Below are 20,576 nucleotides of genomic sequence, written 5' to 3' on the forward strand. Positions count from 1 at the left end.
TCCGAACTCTTTGGATGTTATCGATTTGTAGGAATAAGTCTGCAGCCATTCATTGTCTCGGATATTTGGAATTTTTAAATATTCTCATACCATCCGTCAAGTACACGTACACAGATGATCGTTATTATATATTTGACCGTGGAAATCATGGCGTCAGAATATATAAATGGCGCGGAAAATGATTAATACTAATTGCGAGAAGAGGTCCGATTGCAATGAAAATGCATTAAGTACATAAAAATAGGAATCGGTCACAACTCCCATTTATAATAATGGGGTTTCCATTCATATGTACATAAAATATATAATGTTAATCTTCATTAAATGGATTCTGTAAGGATAACATACGTGTATCGTAGAAACTTTTATTTATTTAGCCCCCTTTGCACAGGACAACATAATCTTTACTTCGCATTACTGCACGATGAAGCCATTAATGGTAACATTTTTGAAAACTTATTATATTAAATTAGGTAAATAATTGATACCTCTCAATTTCATAACTTTTATATTATTATGACCGGCAGAGCCACTATAAAACAATTCGAATACGATTTAACAACACTGAAAGTAATTGATTATTAAACACCACTGTGAGTTAATTTTATTTTATTATCCTCACAAGAGCGTGCAACATAGATTGTGGTAGGACCTACCCCAAGTCTCACACATACATGTTTCGCATTGTTTTATAAACAACAATAAACAATAATCACTAATCAGTAATCAGTATCTCATGTTACATTAATTATTTATAAAGCTGCTAGTTTGGTGCTTGATTAATGATAATTATTGTACGTAGTTTGAGAAGTTACCGGTAGCATCAATGCCTCAAATTAAAATGAGCTGAGTGACCTTAGGAACAGGCATTAAGATAAGTAATTAAAGATTATAATTCCGAACGACCTTGTCTCGTCGTTTGATTGCCCGCAATTTCAGAAAACTTTGTGTCAGCAAACTTTACAGAAAATCGATTCTAAAACTTTGTTAGGACAATATTATCAATAAGTGGGTGGGCGGTTTCGGTTAAAATTAATAGTTCTGCAAGACTGTCATTCTGCTTGGAATAGACTTGAAAACTCGAGATTGATGATGTACATTCAACAAATGAACTTAAACACGGGCAACAAGAAAACTGAATACCGATAGATAATAATAACTTAAATTCACTGCGCGGAATTTTACCATAATATGTATCTGGAGCAATCCGAAAGTTTTGTAAATTCTCGCGAACTGGTTGTTTATCACTGATCTTACGAAATTAACAAGGAATTGGTCAAGTAAATAATTGTAATTGTTTTTTTTAAGATACATATCAGGAGAGAGGTATCGACAATATAAATATAATACATGTTGATTATTGGTAAACGCGGTGAATACAATAATATTATTGTTGGTGGAAATAAATAATGCAAATGAAGTCATTTCATGTTATCTCCTACGCGTAGCAAGTGTATATATAACGATTTAAGTTTATATAACGCAACTATTATACATAATATGTAGCTAATTATTGTTATTCATGAAGAAATAAATATCTAGGTATGTAATGTAATGCAACATTGCAACATACCTACTGCGCACACAAAGCAGCGGAAATATCTATTAATAAAATCGTTCCGATTATAATTTTAATTATTTATTTACTCAATAATAACGGTATTTTAGCACAATTTAAACAATATTTGCCAATTGCATTATTTACAAAAATTATCATGAATACTGTTTTGTAAAAAAGTCAGAATTATAAAAAGAGTAGGTAGACTTTGAGACGTGAATCTGGTGGAATCACACTTTGCCGACCAGAAGACTTTTTGTTAAAAAAGCTTACCTGAAGCAGAATTATTATGACTTTTTTAGTTAGCAATGTTAAATACGTTTCCAACGATTGTCCGTCGGCAATCCAATGAACAGGCAATCACAATGCAGTGTGATGAACGAAGCTCGAGCGATAATTTCACAATAAACCAATATTCCACGAAAAGCACAGATGAACACAACAAAACAAACGCGGCGTAATTATACGTACATAATGGCTACAAGCAGCAGCCGCGTCTCTTTCAATTCTGATAATATAAGCAGAAAGTATTCCGTGAAAAATAAACGCAATAAACAATGCGTCACATGGCCACTTGTTATCTATACCAGCGATTTTCAAACTGGGAGGCGCGGAAAGTTTGACACAATTAATTAATGTAGCCACAGGTTTGCAGTTTGAAAATGTATAGTTTATAAAACAGCCGCTAGTTATACGAGGGTGGGTCAATAAGTCCTTAGAAAAGCCGACAGGTGGCGCGACTAGTACTGTAAGCGGTTTGTTTTCATGCAGCGGCACTACCGATTCAGTATGCTGCGAATTTTCAATCAGATTGGTCGGGTTGTTGTGTGTTTATCGTACATTCAAAAAAAAAATTGCTTGTGGAAAATGGAAAAATGGAAAATGGAGAAAATTGAGTTTAGAGCTGTTATTAAACATTTTAATATAAAAGGGTTAACAGCAAAGGAAATAAAAAATGAGTTGGATTTAGTTCACGGCATATCTGCTCCTTCACTTGCAACTATTTATAACTGGTTAAATGAATTTAAACGTGGTCGTACATCAACAAAGGATGAACCACGCTCAGGACGTCCTGTAGAGGTGACTACACCAGAAATGATCAATAAAATCCACGATATGGTGTTAAGTGACCGAAGATTAAAGTTGAGTGAGATAATTGAGGTTACATGGATCTCAAAAGGTAGCGTCATTTCTATTTTACATGACAAATTGGGCATGAAAAATATTTCTGCAAGATGGGTGCCGCGTTTGCTCACAGTCGACAATAAACGCAATAGGGTGGTGGCCTCTAAAGCCCTGTTGTCGCTCATGCAACGCAATCCGGATGAATTTTTTCGTCGCTTTCTGACTGTAGATGAAACATGGATACACCACTATACTCCCGAGACGAAAGAACAGTCAAAGCAGTGGATTGCGAAGGCAAACCATGTCCAAAGAAGGCGAAAACCGTAAAATCAGCTGGTAAGGTTATGGCTACTGTATTTTGGGATGCACGTGAAATTATTTTCGTTGACTATTTGGAAAAAGGAAAAACAATAACAGGGGATTATTATGCATCTTTATTGGACCAGCTAAAAAACAAAATTGAAGAAAAACGGCCTCATTTAAACAGGAAAAAAATCCTCTTTCATCAGGACAATGCCCGTGTTCACACATGTTTACGATCAATGGCTAAAATTGAAGAATTGAAGTTCGAATTGGTCGACCACCCACCGTATTCGCCAGATTTAGCCCCCAGTGACTTTTTCCTTTTCCCAAACTTAAAAAAATGGCTAAGTGGACAACGTTTTTTTTCAAATGAAGAAGTCATCGATCGGACAAATGCTTATTTTGAGGACCTTCCGAAAACTTATTTTTCTGACGGTTTAAAAAAAATTGAGAAACGTCTAACCAAGTGTATTGAGCTCCAAGGAGATTATGTTGAGAAATAAAAAAAAATACAAAAATAAAAACTGTTTTAATGCTTTTTTCTAAGGAATTATTGACCCACCCTCGTATAAACATAAACTCCATAAAAACAGTCCTATAAAAGGTTGTTTGCAAACCTGGCTGAAAATATGGAGACTAATTTTAAAATACCACACTTCTATACTATTGTGAAGCGCGCTGGCATCTCGTGAAAAAATTAAATAAAAGGGTCAAATCATAATGTTGAAATTTGAGTCAAATTTGCTTAGGAGCGATAATTTTGTTGTTAAACTTGTCTATAAAAATATAATAAAATATGTTCGCCATATTTCCACTTTTAAAAGATTTCTGCGCCAAATATATTGAAGCAAACAAAAATCTATTTACTGAGTTCTTGGTTAGTTTGCTAATGCACTTATTTTAATAAAAGTAAAAAAGTCGCCTGCGGTGCTGCTTCGTTTCAGGACTATTGAATATATGGTTGTGCGTTGCAATTTGATGTGATACCTATATGATGATTAATATACTTATATGACTCCCGTGTATAATTTAGGAAACTGGAATGGATTGACTAAAATTGATTGTGCTAATAAACAAGCACATTCACCGCATGAAAAACAAATTAATTTAAAAATGAATATAACGTAAGTAGTAAAACCTTGTTAATTTTTATAATTATTTTTGTCATTTTTGTATTTGTACATTGTTGACTATTTAAAAAGGTGTCTGTATTATTTAATGCAATAAAGGGGGGGGGAGGCGCCAAGATTAGATTTTTTTAAAGGGAGGCTTAGTAACATAGAGTTTGGAAAGAACTGATCTATACTATTAATTCATTATTGCCCGCTGTTTCGAATAATTTTCGGATTGTAATACTAAGGAGAAAATAATAGATAAAGAGAGATAGATGACTGACCCTGTCGAACTAGCTTAGCTGCAACAACGCAATTTTTACTTACCTATTTAAAATGAAATATTATGGTAATTATTATTATTGAGTTGTCAATGTAAAAGTTTTAAGATATTTCGATATGTATTGTAATTATGCCGTATCACAGAGCAATGGCTTACTTATATTATTACATATTGACGAAAAATTGGGACACTAAACAATTTTTAAAATATTTTTTTAAATACGGAATATTATGTTAATTACTGAACATATTATATGAATTACTGACCAAGAATATTCAATACCGACACGCAATACTACCCAATAAAAATATAGATAATTTGTCACAATAATAATTACCGGAAGCAAAGTTTACCCACACCATCAGATTATAGACTTACCACTTTTTCATATAACTACTACTATAATGTGAAAGTAAATCTGTCAGTGTTGCGAGCTGTGAGGGAGTTTCTACAATATGCAATACAATCTTTTTATTTAGTTCCTTTCAACTTATTATTTTATGCGGGTGAATACCTATTTCAAATATTCATTTCAATTCTAAAAATAAAGTACTATTTTCTCCGAGATAATCAATATTTAAACAGAGCTTCAAAGCTCAAACCGCGCAAATGGTAGATAGGTACATGAAAACAATACGGGCACGGAATCACTGATAATTAGAATTATGTATAACAATTTTATTAGTAATATGTATTATAATATCCATCTCAACAGAAATTTCGAAATTATTTGTTACGTAAAGAAAGTAGCCAGATACATTTATTGTATGGTAATCATTTTGTAATATAATATTATGTAAATCTGTATTTTAAATAGAATTTGACCTAGGTCAAAATGTGTGACCTTTACAATAAACAGTCAGTCGATGATGAAATCTATGTAGTGAATAAATAATATGGCGGCATGTTATCAGACGATCTACCGTTGATCTTTAATTTGAAACCGTGTTCCGGTTTTCCAGCGGAATATCAATTAAGGCCAGAATATACAAAAAATCAATAATAATTAGGCATTTAACAAAACTTCTAGATTAGGTATTCGGATACGAATAAAGATTAATTTTAACATATAAGTTGAATCAATGAATATAAGGGTACTTTATAACAACAATATTCGTGTTCGGAGTACATACTATATGGAATTCGATTCTTGAATCATTAGAAAACCTACCTGACTTACGCTGGTTGCATAGATACAGTTTATTCCTATTGATAGTGTGATGCGTTATGCCGGGTCCACACCGAAAACAAGTCGGGCGACAACTCGTTAAATTTTACGATAAGCATGATAATTATCGTAAAATTTCTTAAGCAGTTATGATAATTATCGTAAAATTTAACGAGTTGTCGCGCGACTTGTTGCCGGTGTGGCCGCACTTTTAGGGTTAGATGTTTATGCAGACTCAAATAACCTAATATGAACTTGTATGACCGAAGTTCGTAGGGGGGATGGTGGATTACAAAAGTTGGTGGATAGTTTTTTTTTATATAACCGATCATTCGCAATCACTATGCTCAAAACACGCACAGCGACTGACCGCCGGGACCGTCAAAAAGTACTGACACTTTGAAGCGTTGATGTCGATATTAATTTGAATATTTAATTGCTGATTGACGAGTAATGCGTCATAACTTTGCACTCCGGCTCTAGGATGAAAATGATGTAAGTATTACAGTAATATATTCTAATATTTTTTTTACATGTATTATCTATGTATTTATTCATTTATTACTATAGTATATTAATACACATGAAAATCACTTGATCTAATTGTATGCGAGGTAAAAGGGCAAAGAGGCGTATCAGTGTAGTACAAAGTGCAAACAAGTGCAGTTATAAAACGTATACTCGAATAACTACTTTTCAATGCATAACGAAATGAGTATGTACCGCAAAATGGGGTGAGTTTAGACCAAAGCTATTATAAAAACTTTTCCCGCATGACTAACTTATATTCGAAAATCATTAAATGTTATTTAAAAATGTTTCTGATATGAATGGATAATTCGGCGAGCATCAGAGGGGTCGCTGAGAAGTTTTCGTGTAATGTAAGCTGTTTTTCGAGTAAAAACTGACGTTTAGTTTAGAATGTTCAGATGTTGCTTTGTAAATTATGGCCGCGACCAGTATTAGCATAAATTTTATTATTATTGCATTCGGAACTATTGTGGCTTTATAAATGTCGCATATTTATTTATAGGGCAGTGTTCTTTAACGAAAGGGAGACTTATGGAAAATCTTGGTACAGGAAACCAAGTATAGATTTCAATAAACATCTAAGTAGGTATACGAATGAGAGCGCGCGTAAGAAATGTGGGAAATACCGACTAAAGCTAACACGAGATAAGAATGATATCAGACGGCAAAAACAAACATTACACTAATTTATCTTGTGTTTTATATAATTTACCATAAGAACAGTAATTATGAATGGATCGTTTATGTATTCATATTGATTCAAAAGTAACATTTAAATATCCTGTCTAAAAAAGGATTCCATTTTATTTGACAACACTAATAGCAACGTTAATAAGTCTTGTCGTCGTATTATATTGTATCATCTCACCTCTCACGACGCACAAGCAACTAAATTAATCAAGAAAATGTCATTTGAAAATTATTAAAAACACGGCGTTGTAGGTGAAAGACAAACTTTACTACTCAAACCAAATAGAAATCACAGAATATTTAAACTAAAAATAAGATGCAACTTTGATTGTTAGCAATAATATACTTACATAATAAGTCTTTAATAAGACAAAGTAGGTATATCATCATAGTAGTGAGGTCAATGCAAAATCGAATTGTAAACATTGCAAGATTTCACTATCACGTTTACGATAAATAATATTTACCGGCGAGTGTCTACAAAACTTTCCTTAAATATTTCGCACTTCCGTATAATTTCATTAACCCTATAATATTCAATTCAGAATACAAATTAATGAAAGCAAGTTCGTATTAAAATTACGAATATCAATATGAATGAATCTTATCAATCATTACTAGCCGTCGAATATAATGTGTACCTAGTGAAAATGCTCCGAAAATTCCGAGTAACAAAATAATCGTCCACAACATTCAAAGTCAAAACGTAATATACCTATTATACTAAGTCTAGCCTCAAGTCTAGACGGACGGGAGTGGGGGGTTCAACGTACAACTGAATCGAGTCGAATAGATAGGTACCTACCTACATATTTCTTAATTATATTAAATTTATTATATAGCTACATATTCATTTATTATTCTAGATTCAAAATTCTAGATTTTTAGAAACATTAAAGTGGTACTTAGCTGATAATATAGTTTGACAAACTCGAGATAGGATCAAGCACTCGATTAGGAATAATACCTATGTCTATTATTTTAGTTGGAGTAGATTAGAATTCGTATATTGTTAAACCATAGAGAGCGAGTTTCTGTTTGTATTTTAGTAAATGACCACGAACTGGAAAATGCAAGTAAAAAAAAGAATTGTCCATCGTGAGAAGATGAAAATATTTATCATCGAGACAAAAAAGCTGTCATGCCTTTTCATAAAGGTTTTTTCGTAGAACAGCGAAAAAGGTCGTCTCACGGTTAGCCGTGGGAGGAAGTGCATGGAAAGTGATATTCTAAATTGTCAATATTAATTAATTATACATTTTTGGTAGTATTATAAATTCGATTCAATTAGGGAGCGACTATTAACAACGTTATAATCATAGGACCGACTCTTCTGGACATTTGCAAACTTATAAATAAATCTAGGTAAGTATTCGTAACGAAAGATGCAAACGAAATATATTGTAAAGGTGAGCTCGGCGAGTAAATTAAATATCATATGACTGCAGCCATTTGCATGTAGCTTCAGGTAAACTAAAACATCCTACCGACAACTGTAATAAGCGTGACGTCATTGTCCTCCCACCGTTATACAGCGCATGCCAAGACATCGCAGAATACCATCTGAAGCTGACGGCAATCAAATTTATCCATATACCAATGAACAAAAGGTCACCAACGAAGTAGGTATTTTGTAAATTTAAATAATCTCATTGTCTGGATACAATGATAGGAATGTTCTTAACCAATGATTTTTTTATATTATACACAACTTTATTGTCTACAATATAATTATAATACAAAAACCACAATGGGTAGTAAATTAAACAGAATTACTTGTCAAAGATTGCTAATTATACGCACAATCCTTCGCTTATTCTTGGATGGATAGAAAACTGGGATATAATTATTATAATTAAACATACCTTCCTTGATCCCTCGTAAATACTTTCGCAAAACGACGTAAGTGACTGCAAGTTATTTGCCGACTATTAGATATCCATGAGTACAGAATGTTTACAATATTGAGTTTTATTTCCAATTCGACAGTGAATGGTACGCTAGTGAAAACGTTTTTCTTGTTGTAAATAGTATCTATAAAGTGAGGAAAATTATCGTTCAGAAAGATGGCCCGCACAAGCCTGACCAGCGCATCAGCCGAGTGCAACGGCCGCGAGCGACGAAGGGAATGACTTCATAAAAGTGCAAGTGCAGCGCGCCGCAAGCCACAATGCATTTCTTTGCCCCTTCGTTGGCGGCACGTGGATGCGTCACTACATCAATTAAACGACCGACATTTCGACAACAAAATAAATTTATTATTCCATTAGACACACAGGGAAAAAACAGAATAAAGATAATTCATATAGGTATTTGTATGTGAAGTAGGACCTACGAATAATTTTAGAATTACTAGCAGTATCAACCGGCGCTGCCCGGGAGTGGAATGGTTTAATATTTGAAAATAAAAATTCTAAATGTAATACGTAGATTGCAAAGGATTGAATTTAAAAAAGTAAAGAAATATAATATTAGAAATTTTTATTTTTAACATAATATACATAGTATATTTTTGTACTTACATGTATTGCATTTAAATATCTTAAAAAGTAGTACATATTCAATTTATTATTGTAAAACTGTCCCGGGGTGCAATAGGTTAAATCTGAAATTCGAGACCCCGACCACGCACTCCGGGTCTGATGCCGCTACATACAATTTTATTGTTGTCCGTGAGTGAAGCATTCCGATCTAATGTGGCAGCACTGGATCGCCCGCGCCAACCTGCCGATTAGCGATTCTAATAACACAATTATTTGCATCTAACTTTGCCATTTGACCTCCGATCGAGCTGAAATAAGCGCCAATATTTTTTAAATGTACACATTCTAGCGACATTTTCAATAAAAAATGGGGGTTGCAGCATTAACTTCCGCGTTTCAAGGCCCTGTACGCGGCGGCTTTTTCCCGCAAAAACCGTAAAACTACCCCCGGGGTACAACGGGTTAAATCTGAAATTCGAGACCCCGGCCACGCACTCCGGCTCGTCGGCCTCCGTCTGCTTCCAAATTTTGTCGAAATCCGACTGCGCGTGTGGATTTGTATAAAGAAAAACCGTAGGACGGTACAAACATACATCCAAATATATTCTTCAAATTATAGTATAGATAAATGCCAACCTACATATTTCAAACATTACAAGTATAGAAATGACACGGTAAAAAAACCTATACGTGAAAAATACACCAATTACACATACCAACTTGTATTTCTTCTAGACTTAATTGAATTTTTCAGAGGTTGGATCAATCAGTGATGAGGAACCAGGGTTCGGCTAAAAATTGTAAACGTTTGTGAACAAAGTACCTACGACTTACCATCTCTCTTGTAATTGAGAAAAAAATCAAGGTGACATTAATAAAATAATGGACGCATTTAGAAACTTCAGTTCGGTAGATAATTGCCTGAAAAGTATTAGTCAAGAATTTAATGTACATAATAATATGACGTATTATAAAACATTGAAAATCATTACAAACTAATATGTGAATTACCGAATGTGTACATATTTATTACTCCTGATTAGGGATTCCAATCCCGGGATCCCGAGCTATTTTCGATACCTATGAATCCCGGGATTGATAAACATAATTCCGAAGCTTTCGGGATTGATTTTTTTATCAATTTTTATGGAAAATAAAATAAAAACGAAAATATAACAGAAAAAATACTTTTATTAACAAACAACTACATTAGAAATAAACTGAGTTTGAATAAAGTTTGATTTATACCAATGTGTAAGTTGCCGATTCATTTTATTTTTTCACATAAATTAATAAAAAAGAGAAAGATTGAAAAAAAACAATGCTTAGCACTATTAACAGAGTAATTCCACCATGATCTCATACGTTTTACGGCAGTTTCATATTTGGCTGACTAATTTGATTTATGAAGCGGAAAGGCCATAAGTACACCACCATGATTTGCTTTAGTATTTTAAATCTCGCTAACCCATTCATTAAGGCTTTACTATCAGAAACAGCAATCTCATATTAAATCCACATTATTATTTATATTACAATATTATTTACTCCATTAAACTTATGTATTTCCAAGATTGAACGTATACATTATTAACAATAAATGTCTTAAATTATACTAGATTTATTTTTGACCGATTTTATCAATGTTATTTGTAAATATAAAAATTTTATATTAACAATGGAAAAAAATGCCAATCCCGGGATTGTCAAATTGTAATCCCGAAATCCCGTTATCAGAATTTTGGCTCGGGATTGGATTCCCTACTCCTGATGAATATAGTAGTATGAAATTTTACATAATACAACCAGGACACATGTAACCAAAAAAGGTTGGGAGCCACTGGGTCCAATATATTATTTTGTGTTGCACGAACACTAAGCAGTGTGTGCGCAGTCAAATAAAAAAGTCTACTATAATACCTACAATAAAGTATAAACATATTATATAAACAATATTAGCACTAAACTATAAAGATCGTAGAGAAGAAAATGTGCAGAGAAAAGCACTGCTACGGCGTAGACTAGTAGTACTCTGGGCGTAGAGGACATGGCACGGCGCCTTCTCAATTCAATCATTCGAAGAAAACAAAGTTCGGATTTGCAAAAGCGACCATAATAAATATCGCAACGGAAAGATAGCGTCAACATAAAATGCCGACCGCAAGATTAAAATAGGTCAAACAAATTTCGTGTCTTCTATTATTGTAGATATTTTTGATACAATATAATATGAGTTGACATAGTATATTATGTATATAGCTAGTAGCTTTTTACGAAGATCAGAGGTAGGAAAAACCGAAGAATAATGTGGACTAATCGGACAATATTTTTGGCAGTCGAATTGAGTGTGTCTAGGCGATGTGTATAAAAATAAGAAGACATCTTATTTTTTTAGGACGAAAAGCGTGTGTTTGTATACAGCGTTTGGATTATATTGACAACTGGCCAAAAAGCAACGAAAAAGCACGCGTTTTCTCTATAGTGGTTGGTATATACGTAGTGAAATATAAATACATGGTTACCACATTCCATAAACGTCACGTACAATACATTGATACTATTGATTTGATGGTATCGATCAAATAAATCGTTGGCAAATGATTATATTATAAATTATACAGATGAATCACGTCGCTGTGCTGTTAGTTTGCTGCAAATCAGCAAAACTATACAGAGTAAAAGATCATATTTACACTCCGGGCATATTTTCATTTCGTTTCCTCATCATAAGAAATGATTTAGTTAACGAATGAAATATGTCAGAGTGCAACTATGTATAACCCATGGACCAAGGGTTTTAAGCAGGGTACTTTATGACGGTCAGGTCATAAACTAAAGTAAAATAAAGCACCCCGGTTGAACGCGGATAATATTTACTTGACAAATTTTTATGCATATTGTTATGATACAGACGTAAACACATACGAAAAACAACATATTTTTAAACACATGTTTAAGTTTATCCCATATTTTTCCACATTCGAGATCGGTAATCTGTTGTACCAAACCCAATCCAGTTCCCATTTTCTGTATCCTGGTTCATAGCAGCTCTATCAAGCGCCACTGGTGTCCAACTTCCCATAGGAACGGATCCATAAGAATAATACAGACGCAATATCTACGCCATAAATAATGAAATTATTCTTTCATGAAATTCGTCAAAAATGTAAATGCAAAATAAGCTGCTGGCAAAATTATTAAGTAAGTAATCAAATGCCTCATAATTTAGAGATATTATTGTATCAACCGTGTGATACCAGGTATAATATAGTCACGTGCGGACTTTGCTTAATAAGATACGGGAGATGAACTGAATATAATTGCCGCGTGGGAATTTTACACAGTGAAGCATTCACGATCGAAATATTTATTTGTGAATCAAACAATATAAGAATGAATATTATATGGGTTCTCTCGAAACTAAACGGTGGCTCACTTGCCACGAAGAACGCGCAAAAAAATGTAAGTAAGTACCTACATGTATTTAAAACTCACACGAACCTCATACATATACGACGAGAAATAATATTATCACTATATTTATTTTTCTAGTAATGCTCTTGTAAAAGTTGATGACATTGTGTGACAATGAGACGCGATTTTTTCGTATTAATGAACACCAGGCAATGACTTTTCACGGCGAGACAGCTGTTTTCAGTGATAATTATTTAGATTCGCCTCGGCTCGTTCATTGCGAAAATAAGATTAAAATATAAGCCATCGCGTATTGGCTAAAGCGATGTACGACATTGAAAGATTGTGTCTATTGTTTGTAAATGAAAATTTGTATTTCCATGAAGATAAAACCAACGCAATAACTGACTCCTTTGCAGTTACCATGCAGTGTGTGTACGAAACTTTTGGCGTACACGGTATGTTTGTTATTCGTCCAATAGACTATAATAACAATAAGAATCCTTGTTTAATACCGAATTATATTATTGAACAAGCAACGACAGTTGGTAGAATATAATAGGGTTTTAATATACAACGGTATAGATAGATAGACCATTATAGTAACTAGTGCTGGGACGTCATATCGATATTAAATATAGATTGTCTACGAGGGATTGATTTCTGAAAAATATCGCTAAATCAGTTTCGCTATAAAACCTACTACATAGCAACCAAACTATAGTATCACCCCTAAAAATAACAAATATACATACATCTTGTTATCGGTGATAATGCAAATTACAATAGAATGGAGCACTGCTGCCACTGTAAAACAAAATATAATGTCAGCAGTACGAGATCCATAAGTTTGAAATCTTATTAAAATCAATCTACGCAATCACCCCTCAATCAATTATTCTTAGTGGCAAGATATTGTTGTATGAATGAAAATGGAAAAAAAAACTATTATTTAATCCACAAGATTTAACCTTTCTCTTACTTGTGCTAATACATTCCGTTCCGCCATGTACACGGTCACATTGCGTTACCGTAGTTTTTAACGATATAGCAGTGTTTTCAAATGCAGATGCCGGTGTGGCAAAAATTTCTTTAGAATTAATTGGTACGATTCTAGAAATAGCTAAAGTATTAAGTGTGTGTACAAAGGCAACGTTAATAAATTACTGCCAGGACACATTTCGTCCGCAATGAAAGTAAATTTCGAAACAAAATACCTCCATGTTTGTGATAGTTTAGGGACCTCTGGGCGGGAACAGACTTGCCTCACGATTTGGGAAACGTCGCATCAAGTTATTATCACGTGTGATGTGACTGATGCTTTTGCGGTCAGATATTTAACAACGACGTAAAAGTAAAAAAAAAAGAAAACCATTCCGCCTACACACTCTATAATGCTTAATATTCTCTAAAATGTGGGACAATTTTGTCGGGTTACTTATACCGCGAAACCGCAAAAGATTTGCTAAATACCTCTCTCCGAATCACACCAATGCGTGCACTTCATGTGAAGTTAAAGGAACAGTCGACAGTGTCAGTGCGTCAGCGTCTGAAGCCGTAGGTTACGGGTTTGAATCCAGCGAATGGAAACTGGAATAGCAACAATTTCTCGTAAAAAAATAACTATAATAAACCACCCCGAGAGGCGACCAAGATCCACAATATCACACATTGTAGAGCCAAGGAATGATTTTATAAATCTTTCAACATATTATAAGTTTGTCAGACTCGGGAGTCGTCAATACACGTGGAAGTGGTGTGACTCCGTTGGGCAGGCCATGCCTCAAGAATCGAAGACATTCAACCATCAAAGAGGTTCCTCTTTAACATACCAGAAAAGAAAAGAAGAATAGGAAGACCCATACTGCGGTGGTTGGACGTGTGGAAAAAACTTTGGATTGTAGTACCGATATCAATGCTTGTATTATACGGCTACTTATTTGTATCGCGTTATGTCACGCGCGAATAAGTAGAAACGGAAGTTGGACAGAAATCAAAATAACTATCGCACTTTAACTATTAGGTAGGTACCTACTTATGGCAGATGGGAAAAGTATGCATGTATCTACGACGGTTATTATGTTGGGTTTGGTCCTTTCATTTTTCTCTAGCAAGACTACGATTTCGATAATCGATAATCGATAAAAAAACCTAAATCGCTCACCGAACGGGTATTGTATATGAATCAGAATTAGATACGAGCGGTCCGCGGCGCGGTATGAAGCATCATAGTTACGCCACTGGCCGCAAGATTGGTCAGAAGAGGTACACGAAATAATCGCAGCGTCTGTCGGCGGATTCGCCTAGCAACGGAGGCCGTTGCAACTGAGAGCCTGCACACGTGCGTGATTTGTACGAGTGTATGTGATCGGAGTGTGGACGAGTGTGTGTTGCAGAGGGCGGGTTCAATAGCGTCGAACAAAGGGGGCTAGCAGCGGCGGTCATCGACCCGCGCTCTGCCCGCGGCGGGCGGTGGGGGGCGGGGGCGCCAAGGTCCCGCTGCGCAGGTGGGCCACCGCCCCCGCGACAGACGCTAGCCGCGATATTCGCCGCTGTCAAAAAATTGTCCAGATGGTTTTCCGACAGGGACGGCAGTGACGGTATTTGGCACGCAAAAAGAAAATACCGACATTTTCTGGAGCAGTTTAAGAAAATATGAAATTAAAGAAAAACAAACTACAACAATATGAATTTTTAATCGACAGTTGAACTGCCACCATTGACAAGAGTACCTACCATGTTCATGGATAAACTATGATGTATAGACTATAGTTGAAAAGTATGCACTATAGGTCTCCGGCTATAGGATGAAAATATTTTGTTTACATATATTTTATTAACTATTTATTTAAGTATTGCGACATATTAATACAAGTGAATATTATTTGATCTAATTTTATGCGAGATAATCAGGCAAATAGGCGTATCAGTGTAGTGAAAAGTGCAAAGTTATAAAACGTATACTCTACTACAGTGCTCCGCAACCATGTGCCGTCAGACGATGCTAGGTGTGCCGCGGAGCATTGCTAAAAAAAAAACATAAACAATTTTGTATATTATACAATACTTACTTAATAGCCAAATTTGCGTACATGGCTGGTAATATATTTGAGCACCTGCATAAACTTAATAGAACAATGCAAGGTCAGAATGAAAATATATTGACGTGTTCTGATAAATTAGAAGGAGTTAGGACAAGGATCTCTACAAATGTCCAAAGGACCTACCAGACCACCATTGAAAACAAACAATTAACCGTCTCAAAAACATTTAGCTTTGCTGCAAAAGAAATTTCATCACTGCTTTCATACAATCAATACGATTGGATTCGAAACCCTTTTGCAACCAATGCCGAAAATTCTATAGAAGCGCTTTCCCTATAAGATCCAAGTTGAATTGAGAAACGACGGGACGCTAACTGAACTTCGCCGATGTTGCATTGGGTATTGTCTGGATTTCGGTTAATAAAGAATATCCTCGGATTTGCGACAAGGCTATCAAGGCTATCGCAGTTCAGCTCCCATTTTCTACGACGAGAACGTTTCTACGGTGAGAAAAGTTTTTCAACTAAAGTTATAATTAAAAATAATAAACAGTCTTGCTTAAAGGGTCTTTACGTGCTGCTCTTTCAAATATCAAGTCAAAATATATAAAACTTGTACGTTCATTGAAACAAGCTCAGTTATCACAATAATTAGTTATTATATTGATAATAAAAATACATGGAAAGACGTACATTTAGTTCTTCGTCGTGTGTTATGTTGTTTGTATATTTATTTTTTATCAAACATAAATTAATGTAATTTTGATGCATGGCCTCCACAAGAGGGGGGCTGACAGGGATCTAGTCTGGCGACCCAGGCTCAGGGGGGCGGCGTGCCAGGTCAACCAGATAAGTGAGATAAACACAAATTACAAATTTGCTCTTATAGTAAAAACAAAATCGCTATGTTACTGCGCTGGTATTAATATTTTAAAACATGCGATTTTAGGATATAATTATTTATTATTATTTTGTCAATAGTCGACAAATAATTATTCGTAATCCGATAACTAACCATAATTCAAGTGGATGTATTAATAAATATAAAAAATCGCTAAACATACAATCAATACCATTAATTTTTCCTCTAATACCATTTAAAAACGCTATTTCTGAGTATGTAGAGTCCATGTTTTGGTGTAAAAATTGTTTTACGTATGGTGTGCCGCGGAATACTAGGAAGACCGTTAGTGTGTCGTGGGTGAGAAAAGGTTGCGGAGCACTGCTCTACTATATTATACGAACGGTCTAATAGTTCAGCAGCTAACAATAAAGGGTGGAAGATCGCTAAAAGAGACGGGCGGTGAAACAGGCGCGATCAAAACTCTGTAGGTAGCAAACATTTATAGTAAATGCAACAACCTACTATAAGCACGGATAAAAGTGATCTGCGCACCTTTACTGTTAAGCGGTAACATTACATAATATTATAGCAAATTACCAAAGTCTAGGTTTAATAGAACAGCTTATGTGGGGTATGTTTATTAATTGATCGTTCCAACATTTACAGATACTATGAGATATAATATATTATTTTAACTATTTTAAAATATGCAGTGCATCATTTGAAGTTATTTTGCAAAGCATACATTATGGACAAAAAAACATGCATATTGGTATGCAAACACCGGTATTTCGTAACAACGAAAACCGGTATCGCAGACCCTGCTTTTGATTCGCGGGAATGCCGCGGCGTGCACTGACAGGTCCTTGCTTCACATCTACATCTCGCTACGGGCCGTCATCGTGAATGATAAAACGAAGCCTGATTTCCATCATCATTGACCATCGGTCGACGGAGCACTCAACGATCGAAACGTGCTCAATGTAGGTATTTTGGCAGGGCTTACGTAAGCAAAGATGTTGTAGACTCCGTTCCATCGAATACTTCCGGTTAACCGTATCTCAATGAGGTATTAATTGTTCAGAGGCTTAATGGGAGAATTAAGTACATGCCAATTACAAGTATCTCGAGTTAACTAACATAAACCACATAGTCATAATAACGGAAAAATGATTCCAATGTTGATTGTTTATCCATTCAAAATAAAGACCCCAATAATTATAGTAATGGTTATTTACGTACCTAATTAACAAGTATATTTATTTTTTTAATTAGGTAATAACGGTGGCGAAGGGCGCCTGTTGAAAGTAAGTAGGCTGCGGTATGTAAAAAGTTCTAGGACAGCTATATTTACAGGAACAGAGATTGAATTTTGTTGATCTTCAGTGTATTACTGAACAAACAATATTATGTTTTACCTTTTTATAATAGATATTTCAAGAAAGAAAGCAACAAGCACTATAATGTATACAATAATATATCTTCAGGTTTTGACATTTTGTGTATTTTTATACAATACGTGTATAATCGTTTGTATGTGTATGCGTGAAACTCACCGAATTAGTTGCAAGCGCATGGGTTTTTTTAAAATTGTGTCCGAATTTACAGACAGATGTCGTTGACAAATTATATTATTTTGAAGAATATAAAATAATGATATTATTATTTAAATACGCAAACGGGCAATTAAAAATTATTTTTATTAAAGTAAGCTTTAATTAAATAATCGCCTAGTATGGAGTCTTCACCGCGAGATAATATAATATTAGGAGAATTAAAATCTGAAAATTAGTCGATAGCTATTTTTGGTGAGAAAACCATTATCAAGACAAGAGCATAGTCTTAGTGAAAGTTAAGGTAGGACGTCATGTTCATATCAATCATATCCATATTATTTATCCATGGTGGCCTTAGTGCATAGAGCGACGGCCGTCTCTATGTATAAAGACGAAGACCGTGGGTCGCAGGTGCCCGTGGTTGGTCATCAAATGCACGTTTTTTTCAATGCGTAGATATTTGAGTACCTTGGTATCAAAGTGGGACAAACGCCACCTCCCACTAAATTCATGTTTTAATTGATTATGGTAGTGCAAGTGATGCTCTTTTCAAAAAATCCACCAAAAGTATCAAAAACGGTAGTTTTCATAGAGATTTTTGAGTTTAAATATGGTATGTTATATGAAAAACGGACACTTTTCACACATGTTTGTGAGTCTCCTGTAAAATTTTGTAAATGGCTTATGTCCCACTTTGATACCAAGGTACTCATTTGATCAAGTTCAAGGGCCCAATAGCTTTGAGCGAATGGATAACAAGTATTCCTCGCTTCCTCTAGCTCCGCTCAGTTTTTTTTTTTTTTAATATTACTTAGATTTTGGATTCGTGCAGTTAGATGTTATAAATTAGGTGTAAGCAGCTCGACGTATCATAAAACTATTAACTCTGAAATGGTTAGCTATATTAATTGGTCAATGATTAATATGCACGTGATAGGAATCACCGAGTGAAAAGGTGTGTACGTACAATAATTAATTATATTGGCAAAACGTGCAAGGTCCAAACGCCGCGGTTTCTCTGCGAATCAGCTGGGCAGTAAGCGACCGACCGACGTATCTGTCAAACTCGACGACTCGTAATAATAATTATTATGAATATTGGCATCGCTCCGAGTCACAGAATCACCTGTCAGAAGACCAAGTATTATGCGAATCGCTGTAATACGGCTAATGGCTGCTGGTAATCAATTATTACATTGCAAAATGTAATGAATAATTCAGCATCCCTATCGATAATTTATTATGCTACCCACGTCTGCCGAGAAGGTGATATGATAAATTCTGCTGAATTAATTTGTGAGAAATCCTGAGCGATATTTTCATTAAACTCCTCGGCGCAATCTTGCCCATGTATTTTTTGGATAAGAGCAGGGGCGTATCAGTACCAGCTGCGTAACAGGTAGTTACTTAATTCTTGGTAGGCATTCCCTGGCGTAAATTGGGTCAGATGGTATGTTCTTCATCTCGAAAACGTGCGCACGTGACGCTTTGATCTAATTTTAGTTAACCTGGACAATATTGCCTAGGTAGGTATATTATTATATTATCGGGTTCCACGTTTGAACTGTCGGTTACATTTCCAGTATGTCCCGTATAATTTTGATGAAATTGGGGGCCAAAATAATATATGACAATACATTATTAAAATTATAACTATTGCTAATGTTGGATGTGATATATACTATTAATAAACGTATGAATAAATTCGAAGAGTGATAAAGAGTTAAAACGATCCATATTTAATGACATACAAGGTACGAGTATAATAAATATAAGATCCTAACAAAAATAAAATATGATATGGATGAGAATAATATACATATTACCTACTATAATTATTAATTTTTGTAGGTTGGTACCTAGTACCTACTGTGAATATTTATATTATTCTAAAACCACTGTATATTTACCACGTCATATAAAAATGTTTTAACTTCCACATGTGTTTTAGATAGTCGTTTAAAGAATTGAAGTGAGGTGGAGGAAGGACAGATTCATCTGGTATTGCGGCTACGACGAATTCACTTTAGATCGGTGTTAGCATCATTTGAAAGTAACGATACCAACACATAAATGAGTCGCCTGCACTGCCAAAAGAATCTGACACCATTCTACGAAACAGCGATCGTAAGGGAGGAATTATAATATTATTATGATATAATATAGTTAACTATAAAATAAAAATGATACTATATTTTGAACCATCGGTTAAAGTCTTTACTTCAAGAATTTCTACTCAATCAACAATCATATGTTTTTGTATTTGGATTCAATCTGGAAATTAAATGAATAATTCACCCCTAACAGATCGCACCCTACCGTTTAGTTAGAACTGTGATGATGAACTGGGATATTTTCTAGTTATGGATAATGAAGGGCGTAGTAAAAACGTCGTATCGTATGGCTAAAAACTTGTGAGTTGAGTGATGAGTCACAGTGAATATTTTTTTACGTTTTACTTTATAA

General features: G+C 34.6%; 1 protein-coding gene across 4 annotated transcripts in view; it reads right to left on the minus strand.

Annotated features, from left to right (window-relative positions):
* The window catches only part of NAT1 (N-acetyltransferase 1), a 52,959-nt gene that overhangs the window by 18,600 nt on the left and 13,783 nt on the right, over window positions 1-20,576 (minus strand). The window contains exon 1 of one of the 4 annotated variants that reach the window (XM_085958713.1): window positions 2,030-2,103. The exons of the other annotated variants lie outside the window; for them this stretch is intronic. The gene's annotated coding sequence lies outside the window, so the exon portion shown is untranslated. Of the gene's footprint in view, window positions 1-2,029; window positions 2,104-20,576 lie in introns of those variants that run through there. 4 annotated transcript variants of the gene reach the window in all.

Source organism: Rhyacophila brunnea, unplaced genomic scaffold, assembly GCF_057557595.1.
Source record: "Rhyacophila brunnea isolate RB1 unplaced genomic scaffold, BYU_Rbru_1.0 scaffold_8, whole genome shotgun sequence".
Classification (NCBI taxonomy): Eukaryota; Metazoa; Arthropoda; class Insecta; order Trichoptera; family Rhyacophilidae; genus Rhyacophila; species Rhyacophila brunnea.